Consider the following 7492-nt stretch of genomic DNA (forward strand, 5'->3'; position numbering starts at 1 on the left):
GGCTGCCCTGAGCGTTGGCCTGTGGTCAGGCCAGCTCCAGAGTTCAAGACAAGGCCTTCCCTGGCCACTCGGGGGCGGCCTCTCCTTCTCTTGCTTCTTCTTCTTCTCAGTTCCTCAATATTAAAAAAACAAAAACCCTCCAGACTTCTCTTGATCTCACACAGACCCTGCTTAATATCCCTGCAAAGGGCTGGACGTCCCTGACGCACAGATAAGAACCCAGGGCCCGTGACAAGCTGTGCCCGGCTCTCTCCTGGTCAGGACCTACGAGAATGGCCGCCCACCCCATCCCATCCAGGAAGCCCTGGGGAAATAAGCCCTGGTGTGCCTTTGAGAAGCCTGGCAGAGGGGCCAAGGTGGGGCTAAGCCTCGTTCTGGTCACCCGGGGGGATCCCCAAGACCCCCCCATTACCCCTGCAGTCTCCAAGTCGCAGCCTGCGAGAGCTGTTTACAACGAAAACCCTTTTGAATGGCTGTCCGGCGCGCCCCCGTGTGTCCCCTCGGTGTAATGACATCGTAGCGTTTTCAAACTTGATGTTAAATCCCAGGAACAACCACGGCTGCTGACAGCCCACGTGCCCAGCAACGGACCAGGGAACTTAAACACACAGACTCGGTTTGGGCATAAAATTTTTCTTTGGAAGAAGCCATATGTGACCATGGTGGAGGCAGTCACACACAACACCCAAAGGTATATACGGAAAGATCTCCTTCCCATTCCATCCCCCATGATGGGAATGGCACCTCCCGATATTGGGCAGTTCACAACCTTCCCAACCGTGTGCCACGGCCCTGATATGGGTCCATACGCAAATGCACCTTCGGAATAAATTCTCAGACACGACAATGCTTGAATATGCCACGCTTTCAGGGGGCAACTGAAACCACTGGAGCACAGGGCTGGCACTGGGTCCATTATTGCCCTCACTCTGGAAACCACTACTGAGCCCTAGGATTACGGAGCCTAGGCTTCCTTCTCAACCCGCTTGTCTCCGATGGTCGGCAGACACCAGCTCCAGGGTCACCTTCTATTCTTGCAGCAATTCTGCAAGTTTCTTAGTAGATTTTTTTTTTTTACTTTGATTATTCGTATGCGGGGCTGAGGCTCGAACCCAGGGCCTCACACGTGCCAGGCGAGCGCTCCACCTTGAGCCCCAGCCCCGGCCCCTTCTTAGTGGACTTTAAAAACCATTCGGGACCCTTAGTTCCAATTGGCTTCGCTGTGGCTACACCCCCACCCGAGCCAATCGCTGCAGCCGGGCGTGGGGGGGAGGGTTCTGGTTGGTCAGGCAGGAGGGAGGCTGGGCCCAGGAGAGTCTTCCAGAACTCTCAGCCGCAGGGTGAGCTAGTGGGCGTCCGACCCCCAGAGAGTCGCTCGTGTCCTGCGCCCTCTCTGCTGATCCAGGGGACCCCGCGTTGTAGGAGGGAGGCCTGCAAAGAGCGAGAACGGGGGAAAATCTAGGGGTTCCCTGCACTTGAGTGGACCCCGGGTGGAGAGGGCGGCCTCCAGGGCTGTGAGGCCGGGGCAGGGTGCGGAGGGCAACCCCGGGTCGCAACTGCAGCCTGGCTGCCCGGCCCGAGCTCAGTGTGAGGCGCCACTTTCCAGAAACTGATGCGGGGCTCCACGTCTCCTGCCTCCAGCACCCCCAGCCCCGCGGGGAGGGCAAGGCATTCCGACCCCTCAGGAAAGCCAGGCTGAGGCCACCTCAGAGCTCGCCCTGTCTGCTGCCTGGGGCAGAGCCCCAGCCAGGCCTAGAGACGACCAGAAGCTGGAGACCGGCTGCCCAGCCTCCGCCGGAGGATGGCTTACCTCCTGGGTGACGTCAGAGGGGTGCATTGCGTCCAGAGACTGGTTCTGACCACTGGACGCTGCTGGCCCAGGTCGTGTGGGATTCCTGCAAGAGGACGGTGTGCAAACCGGAGAGGGACGTCAGAGGAGACACGCCACTTAGTCCCAGGAGCACACTGAGGTTCCCTGTGGAGGGACTGCCCCAACATAAAAACCTAAGAAGAGAAGGAATTGGCCCACCAAGCCCAGAGGCGCGATGCCACCATGCCAGCCCCTGCCAAGGGAGGCCCTTCCCTCTCATAACCTTCAGGACCCGGGAGCCGGAGAACCCACCGTGGACGGCGCTGGGAGTGTGAACCATCCAGACCTGACTGAAGGCACATCTCATTCTCACTCCACACTGCCGCTTATCATTGTGTCACGGTGGGCAGAAGAGCTTTGGGGCTGCCCAACAGAGCACCCGGGCCGACTGTCCCGCCCAGCGGGTGAGAATGGGCGGTGGGAAGAGAAGAGTGGAGGCTGCCAACCTGCCGCCCTGCCGCCCTGCTGCCCTGACTCGGGCTCCTCCAAGGAGCAGGCCGTGGGAGTCCCAGAACCACAGGCTCTGGCAGGGCAGGGAGCTGGCAGTTCTTGGTTGCTGCGTTGCCTGGAAAGAGGCTTCGAGTGAGGTTATATGTGGGTTGACCTGGGCAGCCGGAAATCTCAGGGGCCAATAGGTGGGCACCACTGTAATTATCTTTTAAGGATTAGTTTATGGTAGAATCAGAAAAGTTAGCGTGACCTTTGGCGCCACAAAGTAAGAAAGCCTGTTTACTGCTCAGACCTGAAGACGATGGTAGAAAGAGTAATGAAGAGTTGATTCCAGGCAAAAGTTTCACATCTCCTGCCAAGAGCTGCTGATGGGGTTCAGCCATCAGGGATGCAGTGGGGGCCTGGGCCGCGCCTGGGACTGTGCAGGCACCACCCAGGAGAAGGCGAGGAACTCTGGCACCCACCACAGGGCAGCTCCCCCGAGTTGATGTCTGATTGACAGACAGCCCCGGAGAGAGCTTTCTGGATCATATCTCGGTAACCACCAACCCAGCCTGTCAAACCCAGAGATCTAGGATGGCATTGGAGCCCCAAATCTGGAAGAACTTAGCAGCTTCACGGTGCCAGATCCAGGGGGAAAATGTGCACATTGAGAAACCAGGAAAGCATAGATGACAGGGGAGAAAGAAAGAAAGAAAATGAAAACACTCTGTTCCCACTGGCAGAGTCCGCCTTGCCAGGAAAACTGGAATGCGGACTGGTACGCACATAATTCAATATTCTACACACTCAGAAGGAAAGAAAAAACCAGATGCCGGGAGAAACTGCTGATACTGTTCTTGACCTTGGCCAGGACAATCTATCTGTGAACACAGACTCATGCAAAATGGTCGACAGTCTGAAAAGGCAAACAGCACAACACTTAGGTACCGTATTTTCTCGAGGATGTGAAAAGGTCTATTTATCCTGATTCCTATGTTCTTTTCTAATTGGCTTGATTTATCATCCTGGACAAGAGAGCAGATGGATATACACCAAAATGTTACTATTAACAAGTCAGGACGTGGACAGTTCTTATCTTTAATCTTTGAATTTTCAGTGTTTTCTTAAAAAAAAAAAAAAGTTCTATTTGAATGATTTTTTACTTAGCTAGTCCCTTTATTATAAAAGACATATATACGAGAAGCTACATGGAAACTCCTTTCCTGTCCTTCCAGTACTTCCAGGGCACTGTCCTGAGATTAGTACTCTCAGAAGTTTTGCTTCTATTTTTAAGGTTGTAACCCTGAAAGCTGGGCGCATCTGAAGGGTTCTAATCACATCTGAGAGGAGTGGCTGAGTCTCTGCGCCACCTGGTGGCTGGGTTGCAGAATGCAGGTCCATTGGGCCAGATCCCTTTCAAGAAAAGCCAAAATCACACAGTTAGATGTGAAATATCCCAGACTTTAAAGATCAACAACTAAAAAAATTTAAAAGCAATGCCAGAAAAAAATAGAATATATTTAAGGGTCAATGACCAATGCATCAAGGCCACTACTTTAGGAAATAAACAATGAGATATCAATGATTAGGGATAGGAGAGGTTAGGAAGGGTCTGTTACGTTGCCTCAACTGTCTCTTCTTCTTCCTTCACCTCCGTATTATTAGTAATATTACGGCTTATTTTTCTAGAAATTGCCTTTGTAACTAACATATATTACATAAATATACTTAAACTCCATGGTTTTTGACAATACAGAAAGTTATAATCAACCAAATTAAAATTTCCTTTCATTCCACTGTCTCGAGATAAACAGATTCAGATTTTGATGAATATTTTGATGAATATATATATTTTTTCCTACTAATCTTTAGAATTTTCATATGTATATAGATGTTGTTCCTGGATTGGTGTCAGGCACAGTGTTCAGGCAATAGTGGCCGTTTGGGGTGAGGCCTAGCTTTGGCTTGTGGAAAGTCAAAGAGAAAAGTGGCTCTTGACGGTTCTCTCTGGCCTCCCTAAAAGTGTGTGTCATCAAAGTGGGTGACGAGGCAGGTTTGTGTCTGTCTGACTTACATTACAAAACAAGCCAGGCATGTGATCGACCTTCCAGATGTAACTCAGAGATTAAAAAAAAAAAATAACAACATGTCTCTAACTGGCTTTATATGTTGAAATTCTATTGATCAGCTTAAATATAAATATAGTAATATTTATTGTTACAAGAATAACACACTACAGAGACAGTTTTAGGGATCGCATCTCAGTAACCACCTACCCCACCTGTCAAACCAGGGGAGTCAAATGGTACTGGACCCAAAACTAGAAGAATTCAGCATTTTCATAGTGCCAAATTCAGTGTGTGTGTGTGTGTGTAGGGTAGTGATAGTGAAGGGTACTGATTTAATGTGCAAAAACAATCGTAAAGACTCTCATGCTTTAACAACAACAACAAAAAGGTCCAGATGACTATTAAGAATGTATTTGAGGGCTGGGGCTGGGGCTCAGGGGCAGAGCGCTTGCCTCGCACATGTGAGGCACTGGGTTCCATCCTCAGCACCATGTAAAAATGAATAAATAAAGAATCCATGTCCTAAAAGATATCATGTATTACTAAAAAAAAATTTTTAAATGTGTTAGATGATTTCTTGAGACCTAAATTTGTCAACAAATGTTTCAACTTCAATACAATTTTAATACAAAGCAAAACTACCAATCATTTTGAAATTTGTGTCATCTGGTGCCCCTCCGTTAATAATTTTAAAAGCTGAATTGAAGTTAATTAACTTCATTTATACCGTCCTCATAACAACCGCCCTGGGAATCTTTCTCATCTTGTGAAGATCAATTGAAAGCAGAATGTCAGCTTTTCCACTTCAAAATTTCACGAGGAGGGAAAGAACCTCCCAAACCGTGTGCCCAGCCAGCCGCAATAAATCATTTTCTCTCCTGGACGGGGCCCAGCATGTGAGTGCCTGGAAATGCTTTCCGAGGGTGGCCCTGTGAAAGAAATTTGTGTCTCACATCAAAATTCCGCCCTCCTCCCAGACCACAGATGAAAAAATATTTGGGCTGGAAAGTGAGATGAAACTGAGTGAGGCCTGGTCCAGCCGGAGCGGGGACAGCCCTCGGGAGGGCAGGAAGCCCTGCCCACCTCTAGGGGACAGTTGGGCCGAGCCTCACTTTTCAGCTTGCCCAGTGGCTTCTCCCCCAGCTCTCAATACGTCCTCCTGCAGCCCTTAGAAATGGGGACTTCTGCTGCCCCCTTTGTATAGATGGGGAAACTGAGGCTCAGAGAGGGGAATTCACCGGCCTGAGTTCACAAAACCAGCAAAGAAGCTGAGGCGGAACCCAAACGGGGCCTCCTGCCTGCACGTTGTGCCCATCCTAGGCCCTTCCTTTTGGCCACGTCACTTCCTCTCTCTGTAGCCCATGTGTACCCTGCCCTTCCCTCCGCCGTGTGCCTCGTCAGCAGGCTGGCTCCCACATCCCATGTGAACGTCGGGGCAGGCAGCCCACTGCAGAGTAGGCAGCAGAGGGAGGGTCCTGCATGGACCCCACCTGTGGGCGTGGGCAAGCAGAGGTGGGCGCACACGAGGCTGGGATGGTGTAGTGGGAACTGTGTCCGGTGATGTTCAGCAGCTGGCCCCGCCTCTGTCAAGGGGTCTCTCTGCCAAGTCCATTTTCTGGGGCTATAACAAAATACCACAGACTGGATTGTTGATAGAGGAAAGAAGTTTATTTAGCTTCTAGATGTGGAGATGGAAGTCCCAGAGGAGGCAGCCTCATCTCTGGAGGGTCTCCTGCTGTATCGTCACATGGTGGAAACGTGGAGAGCAAGCAGGTGTGTGCAGAAGACAGAACACAGGCCCCGGCCTTGCTCGGTAGCAATCCACTCTCGTGGTCAGTGGTCCAGTTCAGAGGAAGCGAGAACTCTCTCCCCAGAACTAAGCCAGCCTCGAGAGAGCAGGGTCAGCCCCTCTTCACGGCTGCAGCGGGAGCCCCACTATCCAAGTGGAGATGGTGGGCCAGAGGAGGGAGGGCTGGTAGAGACCAGGGTAAGGCTGTAATTTGGGTGGAGGCCCTCTGTGTTGGCCAGAGTAAGTTCAGGTTCAAGTGACAGATGTGAAGTAGCAGAGGCTTCGGCAGGATAGAAGGTGCTTCTCTTCGACACTCCAGGCCAGGACGGCGGTTTCTGCTTGTGAAGTCGGCAGGAACCCGCGTTGAAACAGCCTGAGCTGGTGTTCCACGGTCCCCAGGAAGTTGTCTTTGTCTCTGGGCTCACATGCCCCCTGACTCACCCCCATTTCCATCAGCCAGAATGGAGGGTGTGAGGGGGCATGTCCATCCCTTCTCAGGACATTAGGCTAAGTCACAGGTCACTTTGCTATGACAGAAGGGACCTAAAACATAGCGGCTGGAAGAAGGTAGAAGGTCACTCATGTCACAGTGTAGCAGTGTGTGTGAACAGGGCCCATCAGAAAAAGTAATCCACAACGTTATCCTTGGACCCAGACACCTTCCACCTGTGGCTTCTGGGTCCCCTTTTCTGGTGGCAGAAGCTAACCGCCTCAACCCTCCTGGCCTGCAGGCATGGAGTGCACCCGGCTTCCTTTTACAGAGTGACCCAAAAGAGGAACAGAGTGCTCCTGCCCACATCCCATTGGCTGGGACCTAGTCACATGGCCCCTCTACTGCAAGGGAAGCTGGGAAATGTCATCTTTAGCTGGATGGCCTCATACCCAGCAACATCACGGGATTCCCATTACTAAGTGGAAACAAGGGAAAGTTGATTTAGGGGGACAACTAGTCTTATCTGCCACAGGGCTCCACTAGACGTCCAAGACATTAACTTCCACGCACTCACATTGGCCTGGACTTGGTCACATGGCCTTGCCTGGCTGCAAAGGAGCCTGGGAAATGTAGTACTTCACCTGGGCAGCCATGTTCCCAGGTAAACATGGGGGATTCTACTACCACGCATAAAAGAGATTTCAGATATTATAGGGGCAGCCTCTGTCCCTATTCTTAGAACCTCTGTTCATCCAGTGAGGTAAGAGGCAAGGTCAATGGTAGAGAGTGAGGGAGATAAAAGCGGCAGAGGAGATTTCTAACATGTGAAATTGATCCCATCCTCTCGGGAGGCTGAGGCAGGAGGATCATGAGTTCAAAGCCAGCCTCAGCAACTTAGC

Source organism: Callospermophilus lateralis, chromosome 3 (genome assembly GCF_048772815.1).
Source record: "Callospermophilus lateralis isolate mCalLat2 chromosome 3, mCalLat2.hap1, whole genome shotgun sequence".
NCBI lineage: Eukaryota > Metazoa > Chordata > Mammalia > Rodentia > Sciuridae > Callospermophilus > Callospermophilus lateralis.